At 42.7% G+C, this 9,214-nt stretch overlaps 1 pseudogene; it reads right to left on the reverse strand.

Moving 5' to 3' along the window:
- Positions 1–890: 890 nt before the first annotated feature.
- On the reverse strand, positions 891–3,105 carry LOC143638091 (elongin-A pseudogene; annotated as a pseudogene).
- Positions 3,106–9,214: the final 6,109 nt, after the last annotated feature.

Consider the following 9,214-nt stretch of genomic DNA (forward strand, 5'->3'; position numbering starts at 1 on the left):
CATTTATGTTTTGGATGCACACATGGCATCTTTTTTAGATCCATCAGGTACTGAGAATGTAAGCCACAGCCTCACACAGGGCCAATAGTCTGATGCAGACACACACCTTTCCAAAGCAATTTAGCAAAAAGCCACAGGTGATGCCCATTCATTTTCCATTTGAAAACTGATTTCTTCAGGCTTCACACAGTGGTTGCCTGAGGCAAGACCGTACTGACATTCAGGGCAACAGAACAATAAGTAAGCAAAAGGTCCAAAGCAGGGTTTCTCCACTGAGACTTTCCTGGTGACACTGATATCTGAGTTTTCTGAAATGCTCGCCATTCCTTTCAGCTATCCAGTACATGGTCATATCACAGAGCTTGGAGGTGGTTCATATCTTGGACACATAAACATGCACCTATTTAGAGATTGACAAGAATTCAGGAAGAAAACAGGAACTTCAGAAGATCGTAGGTGTTGCCCATCCTTAAGGCAACCCGCAGTCCATTCATAAATTGTGCAGGTTGAATGCTGGGAAGCTTTTTACTAGACAGGACACATCTATTGATTCATTCTCTTTTCTTTCTTTTTTTTTACAATCTGGGGGCAATATTTATTAATTAAAACTATGTCTAATAGTTTACAAAGATGCTAATTAACAACAAAAGTATTATTGACATTAAAATCCTCAGTGAGACTGAGGCTTCACATCGTCTTCAGAATTCTGAAGTGTGCTCCAGGCAGGGCACAGGTAGTTGTGCAGGGAAGCACCTGCGACCATGCAGGATTCCACGGCCGACAGGCTCCACAAAGTAAGCTTCTGGGCTCCCCTGGAAGTCCCACTCTCTATCGCCCATTGTCCCTGTAATCTTGCCCCCCAAGTTCCATCTCCAAAGTAAGTGCTTGGTTTATCGTCGAGAGAATCTGTTCTTGAAAGCTTTAATTGTCGTGGCCATCATTGGTGCGATTTTCTTCACAGCTGGTTTCCTAGGATCATAGGAGATGGTACTACTGACCACTGGCACCAAGTGGGCACTGCTGGTGCTGGGGCCATCATAGGCTGGCTGCTCAGAGCTGGGGTTCAAGCTGTTGCTCCTGGCAGGAATGTGGCTGCTTCCTGTGCTATATGGGGCTGGCTTAATCTTGACTTTCTCAGGGACAGCTGCTCCTCCTGTTCCAAACTTCTCTTGCCTCCAGCAGACATCTCTAGGTGGCTTGGCCACAGAGTTGACAAAGGTCATCTTTGCTCGCCCGTCCTTGGGCTTATTGGCATTTGCACATTGGATGTTCTTTGTTAGCACTCGTAGCTGCTGCTCTCGGGCATTCTGAAGCCGCAGGTACATCTCCCGCCAGGACTCATACTCTTCTGGTCTTTCTTCTTTAAAGTCTCGGTGACAATGAACTTTCCATAATTGATCTGTGTCTTCAATTAATACGTGATTGTATTCCTCTATGTGATATAGCTGATCAGGTGTACACCTCTCAAAAACAGGTTCAAGAATAGAAAACGGTACTCTTCCCACTTCAAAGATGGAATCGATGTTGTTTTTAAGTACAAGGATGCACTGCTAGTACAAGGTCATCATTTTGGGGAGATAGGCACACTTGGAACCGGAATACACCTGTATCTTGGAATTCATTCTGTGTCCAGTGAATCCAGCTTCTTCTTCTTCCTGGGGTGAATAGAATGCTTTTCTCTTTGGCTGGAAGGAGGGCATCACTTCAAGGGAAGAAAGTGGACGGTAATTGCTCTGGATGGTGGGTAAGGGGAGGTCTGGCAATACTGGCAGTGCATCAGTAGGGACCTTTCTCAGCCTGGTTGAGTCGGCTCCAGAGAGCTGCAGCTTCTCTGACCTGCTCTCATTCCCCTTGGGTGATTTCTGAACTGAGTTTAAGTTTTTACTAGTGCTTTTGAAATCACTTTTTTAAAGTCCTTTGTCTCCAAGTGCCGTGGCTGGAGTTTTCACAATCTTCTTCTTTTTCTTCTGGGGCTGGTCATAGCTGAGGTATGATTCAAATGACATGGTGGGCTGCTCGAATTCATCCTCCACGTCTGCCTCCTCTGCCTTAGGGAGTGAGCCCAGTGACTTTCTATCCAAATTAGAAGTCTTTACTTTCCCTTCTTCAACCTTTATATTGTTAGAAACCTTCTCTTTTGTTCTAAGCAACAGGTCTCCAGCCCCTCTTCCTATGTCTGTGCTGTCCACACGTTGCTTGCTTATGTCCGATTTGCAGCATCCTTGTGCTTTGGCTTTTTAAGGTGCTTGTCTGAAGCAACCTCTGAGGGTGAAAACTTTCTTTTGAGGCTGTTGCCTTCTCTTTCTTTCTCTTTCTTGGCAGCACTAGAAGGTGGTCTCTCCTTGGCACTATCCCCTGGGAGTGGCCTTTGGGTCTCCTCTTTTGAGAGGGACTTGTGTGGCTTCTCTCTGCCCAAAGCAGAGGCCTTATCATCACCCTTTGCATCAATAGGGCGTTTTTTTCTTGTGGCAAGATCTGTGTTCCTTGTTTTGGTTCAAGATCCCCTTTCCCTGTGGTTCTCCCAGGTGATGTTCTTGACTAACTCCCAGTCTGACCTGAAAGGCATTACTGTGGCCTTTTCCAGGTTTCTGGTGTGAAACAATGGACTCATGGGCCTTCTCTGGTGACCTGTAATGGTCTGTGTACATCTGATGAGGACTCACACAGAATGGAGGGGTCTGAACATGGCCATAGTCAGAAGATTCGGGGTCTGATGAGTATGTAGGTGACACCCTGTGACACCTCTTCCTCTCATCTCTCCTCTCATGACTGAGAGACACTTTGTGAGGTTGTTCACATTCTGAGAGTTTTCTGTGTTTCTTCTGTCTGTGCTCGGGACTATAGGATCGGCTGCCAGACGCCTTGCTGTTTTCTTGGTAGTACCCTTCCATCTCCTCCTCCCTCTGAACCGCATCCCAAGGGTGCTTTCGGGAATTGCTTTTCTCAAAGTCCTGTTCATCAGCCTCATTGTTTCACAAGGATATCTACTGTAATAGGCAAGGTGGAGAGTTTCTTCAAATATTTCAATAGCATCTTGGGATCCAGGTTTGTAGCCAGGCATGCCTGCAGCTTCTCCACAACTTGGAGCGCCGACTCCGCCGCCATCGCTGTCACTGGTGTGGCCTCCTCAATATCTTTTCTAATGTCAACAACCAGGGACACAGTGGGATACACAGACATAGAAACACTCTCCTTTTCAAATGACTTACTAGAAACAGTCCACTCCAAAACAAACAAACTGCCTTTCCTACCTATTCTCAGAACATGGGACAAAACCACAAACTCTCACCCACAACAACAAAGGCACCTCCTTCACCCAATTAGGTCTGTGACTATCCGAAGTGTCCTCTGAATAGTGGGCCATACTATTTTACCCCAAAATGGACTGTCCTGTTTCAGAAATGGTCTCCTTGGCCAACTCTTTGAAGTTGTCAGAAGCCAGCAGTGAGTCACTCACTGCTATCTCAGGAAAGGCCCCTCCTCAGAGCTATCCTGGCATTTGGCCATCCTAACATCAGTAGGTACCAAGAAGAACTGACTCTGTCCTTGGTAAATACAAACAAGTGAGCCCACTGGGACTGGGACTGGGACTGGCTCTTGGTGCCTGGCTTCTTGGATCCCAAGTTCAGAGAGTTCCATCACCAATGAAGTTAGGTAGGTCACTTCCTTCAGGAACTGAATGAAGTCACTGCCTTGGCAACGACTTTGTCCTAACAGTTGCTTCCAAGGGTCCCATGAGATGGAGGCTGCCCCTACTTCCTGTGACACTTTCACAAGTTCGAATGGTATATCAACCATTAGCACCCGGGAACAGCTCTCCACACAGGCCTGGTTTGGTCCATCTTCTCTACATTAAGAAGAGAGAGGCTGATTCAGACACATCCCTTCATCCTGACCAGGTTGTTTGCCATGGAAGATGACTTTTGCTCTCTCAGGTCCTTCATAGCTGCCTACATCTTCTCCAGGGATCATTTCTGCATGGACCTTTGATGTTCTCAGCAGGTGGAAGATCCCCTACCATCCTGTATTGTGAGACCAAATCTGTCCCTGCTCTTCTGTAAAGTTAGATTGAGAAAACAGTGTATGTTTAGGTTTAATAGCACATTCGATTTGGGTTAGGAATGATTCTGCTGTATGAATAATTATAATGGGAACCTGTGATATTTTAAAAATATAGACATGAAATATAAGTATGAAAACAGAAATCTAGGAAAGGTTTGAATCCCAGAATGGCATTGGGCCCTTGTTTGGGATACTTAGCTTGAATTATGTTCTGCACCAAGATCTCAGATATATCAATATACAATGGCATAGGACCCTGTACCTCGGATGATTGAATGTAAAAGAGAACATCCAGTCAAAAAGGGTTAGTCCATAGGATTAGAAGATAGGCAGTAGGTTTATGAAAAATAGTGAGTCTATGAGTTGGAGAAAAAAAGTTCTTTAGCAATAGGGTTTCGGTTAGAGAGTGAATGTAAATGTCAGCACATGTGAAGAGTCAGTCACAATGATGAACTGGCGAAAATATGTAGGAAAGCAGATATCAATAGAGACATTACAAAATCAGGTAAAGCATAAAGTGAGTGATAGGATTAGACATTTTCAACAGGGTTGATGTTGAATATATAATACTAGGAAGAAACAAGTATGTGGTCACCAATAGGATTTACATGGAGAGCATTAGGTACATGAACATGGATGTTTTAGAAATCCATGCTCACTTTCCATAAAGGCTTTGGTGCAATCATAAGTGTGACCTTTGCATTTTGTGTCCAGAATATTACTGTGATAAAATGGATATGTAGATCAGGTGACATGAGTATTTCTTCCACCATTATGGGGAGCAATATTTTGAAAACTTATAAATTAGTATTGGGCATACAAATCGTTGTACACTCTGTTGATGAATATAGAGATGATGCATGAATAGACCATATTGTGAATAAATTATATAACTATTTCCAACTTTAAAAAATGGATTGAATTGATATCTGAAGATATATAGGAAATCTTCTATTGATATACATTCATTCATTCCAAGCATTTATATATCTAATGATAATATTAGGGTTAGGGTTTACCATGAATTGTGTGTGAGTTTTGCTTAAAAAATGATTATGGAATCGAAAATAATGTGTTCAGAAAGAAGTCTAGTGAAAACACCATAAAGAAACATGGAGGAATGCATGTGTTCTTAAGGAGGAAGTGATTGAAAGTGAACCAAATGCCTATAAATTTGTGTACTTCTGGATAAAAAGATATATCCTATGATGTCCATCAACTGAAGAAATAGTAATGTACCAGTGTTGAATAAAAATGATCTTCAAAATATATATCATGTCCCATAGGAATCTACTTGCATTGATGTTAAACTGGGTCACTTACTGTGGAAATACTAGGATTTGTAAGCACTATTCACTGAAGTTAGTTTTCAGTACTAGGAAAGAAATAGGTATTTCAGGTGGTTGAATATTTCTGAGAATAATCTTGTGAAAAGTTGATTATAAATCCACATACCATGAACATGAATGATTTTAGGGAGTGTTTAATAAGATATATATATGTCATATATTGAAAAATCTTGAGAGTATATATATATATATATATATATATATATATATATATATATATATATATATATATATCATGGAGAAATATTACAATGAAAATTTGACAAGATTTATAACACATACCCTTGATAAAGAAGAAGGCAAATCCAAGTATACACCATGCCTCCTATGAAAGGCCTGTGTTTCTATTCTGTTAGGTGTTTTTTTATCCATCATATTAGGATTAGTAGTCACAGTTTAGTAGGATATGAGTTAGTGTCAGGGATCAGTATTTTAATTGGAAAATAGGAAAATGAATCTAATGTGTATGCAAATATGTGCTACACTAAAATCTTGCCACTCTCATCCAGAACAATTCCTTGCAATTAACTTTGCTCCAAGTAAGACACAATTAGTGGAGAGAAGTTTGAAAACCTGTGATTACATATGTGGAACTGAAAATGTTCAGGATTTCACAACATTGGATAAGGTAGAACAGTTTCCAAAAGTAAGGGAGAGGTTAAACACTCCAAAAACATGGAGCTCTGCTGGCCTAAAGACTTCTTGAGAAACTGCCTCTGAGGTTGGGCACTTGAAATATATATATTGTTGTCAGGAGATTTTGCTTCATTTGTAGTGAAACCATCAAGTCTGCGTCTGCATCTATGTGACCTGGATGAAATGGTTCTTTGTTTTCTAATGAACATGAGGAAGCAGTTCTGAATTCTCTCTTTGTAGGTAAACTGTGGCCACTGGGAGTTAAGTGTCTCCCCGTGTAGTCTGTGAAGCCATTTGGTCATCCTCCATTTTCATGGTGTTTCTTACTGCTGCACTGGGATTTTGGTATTGGCTTAATGAAATACAAGGAGTTCAACTGGGACACAATGTTGGAGGGAGTTCTGTCATGTGTGGTTGTTCAGGGTCTTCAGGAGAATGTTCAAACACGGTTCTATCCCACATAGCTTTCCCCCTTGACTATAGCAACTGGATTCTGAACATTGCCCTGAAACCTCTCAATATAACAAGATGTTTTTACATATAAGGGTCTGATGGCTGTACTATGTCAGTCACAACATATTTGAAAGCCAATGGCAGATCCATATGGCCCCAACACAGATGTTTATTCACAAACCTATAGTCCACTACTCTATGCCCACTACACAGCAGGCTCCAACTTACTGGAATCTCTGTTCTACACCATTTTCATAAAACCCAGTCAATCAAGGCACTGTCTGGTACACTCATGATCAGCAACCGGATATCCAAAGGTTCTCCAGTGCCACCTGGTCATGGGAATTTCAAAAGTTTCATGGTATTTTTCTAGCCATTTTTTAAGGATGAAGTTGGAGGCACTGTGGGTTTCAATTTATTCAGGAACCATTAAATGGTGAGTAAGCTCATTTCAATGAAAGCTCTGGAGAACGCTCACAGGCAAGTCTTCCCAAAGAGTGGCCAAAAGGTCACATGAAGCCAGGCCCATTGAGGTCTACAATGTGAGGTCCATGTGTGTTTTGAGTCTCAACTATGGCTGCCAAGTCTTTCAGAAAAAAAAAATCATGTGATATCCTGGCTGAGATTCTCAGTGTTCTGTGGAAAGCCAACCTGGTCCTAGATCTCAGTTTCCAAGGGCGAATATCATTCGTGGCCTCCTATAATCCCAACACAATTCATGGCAATATTTCTCTGAGGTCAGTTCCAGAACTCAGTCTCTATGGGGAATCACGCAGAGTTCAAGTCCTGGTGGACCCAATCATCTCTTCCAACCGCCACACAAATGACCACAATTAAAACCAAAACACTCCTACATGGCCCTCATCTTTTTCCATTAAGACCCTCATCATAACATCTGGCTGGAGGTTTCCTTGAAGGGCACAGCCCAAGACAGTGTCCAAAATAAGCTCCCTTGCCCCTCATTTGCCTAAAGTCAGGGTGGCTTGGATACCCTTCTTGTGAACCAGGAATGATCTGTAATGGTAAATGAAATTGAAATAAAAGTTTAAAAATTAGAGTGTAAAAGACCGGGTGTTGTAAAGTTTGTAAGCTGCAAGGCCTGAGTTAAAATATAAATGTCCAGGTATTGTTAAGTTCCGATGCTTCACGCAAAACCTGAAATTCCTGTAGCTTGTAGGACAATTCCCGGACTGCCCAGTAAATATTCCCCCTGACCACCTGGTTGTTTAATAATCTAGCACCCTGTGTGACCTGGCACATAGGTATCGCAGGGCCTAAACCAATCAGTTTGCATGTTTACCCCGCTTTAGAACTGACCTATCACTCCCGCCTGACCTGTTCCCGCCAATGAATTAACTAATCATGTTTAGAAATTGTTGTTTGATTTTCCCACGGTATATGGTGATTTGTTAAAGGAGACTGTGATATATGTAAAATCCAGCCCTCCCCAAAAAGTGTACTTAAGCACTGCTCAACCCCTGCTTGGGGCTCTGGGCTTCTCTCCCTTCTTGAGTGAGCATGGAGCCCCAGCATGCTGGATTGGATTCTCAATAAACGCCTTTTGCAGTTGCATGAACCGTGGTCTCTTGGTGGTCTCTTCCTCCGACATTCGCTGGACCCTTACCTTTGGTGCATTGGCTGGGAATCACGCAGTGCCGAACAAGGAGACCCCAACGGACCCCTCTGGGGGTAAGTAAGGTGCCTCTTTCCATTTTTCCTTGTGATTGCTCAGAGCTTTTTGTTCAGGTTTGGTTTTTCGGTTTTCGATTTAGGTTGGCAGAGTGACTGGCAATGGAGAGCATAAGTTCCCCCTGGCGGTGGTGGACAAACGTGTTCTAAAGCCACAGGTCACGTCCTTGCAAGGGACGCCTTAGAGGACTCAGGGAAGGATGGATGTGCCCTCATTAGGTGAGGAGGAACAGAAGTGCCCTCATTGGGTGAGGAGGGACGGATGAGTCCTCATTAGGTGACTCTGCTGCCAACCCATCAGGTCTTGCCGGCTACTTTTTTCTCTCAGGTTGAATTCAATGTCTGTCATTGTGGTCTAAACCATCAGGTTTTTCCAGGTTCTGGGTTCTAATCTTTACTTCTGAACTCATGTTAAATGTTAACTGTGTGTCTGTGTTTGTGTCACGGTTGTATTGACCTTGTCTCTGTTTGAGTAACTCTCACTATGGGACAAAGCCATTCCATGCCTCTGTCCTTGAAACCTTTCCTGGTCCCTGCCTCCAATCCGACCACTTTGCCCTTGATCCTATCACTCAAACCTTCTGCTCCTCCCCCTCTTCCCTCCATTCTCCCTGAGTCACAGGATTGTAGATCTTGGGGTTGTGAACAAACGGGAGCTGAATGATGATCTTTGTCTTTCTTCTGTATTTTTGTTAAATGTGATGGCATTGTTTGGACCGATGCAGAGTCCCAAGTTCCAAACTGCCTTACATGTGTGGAAGTAACTTTAGCTAAATTTTAACCTAATGCTTCTCTTGTGAGGGACCAAAAGTCAAGAGAAACGCCAGCTTTTCTGTTCTCACCATTTACACCTCTCTTAGCTGTGTTTTAAAGAACTTTGATAAACTTTACTCCCCTTTGTTAAGCGAGATTAGGGAATCAGTGTTTTATTTTCTTCCAGGAGTTGGCTTGATCACGCCCACTGCAGAGGGAAATGCCTGGGGTCTAAGAACATTGATATCTCGATTAAACTTTACTCAAAACCC

This window comes from Callospermophilus lateralis, chromosome 16 (genome assembly GCF_048772815.1).
Source record: "Callospermophilus lateralis isolate mCalLat2 chromosome 16, mCalLat2.hap1, whole genome shotgun sequence".
NCBI lineage: Eukaryota > Metazoa > Chordata > Mammalia > Rodentia > Sciuridae > Callospermophilus > Callospermophilus lateralis.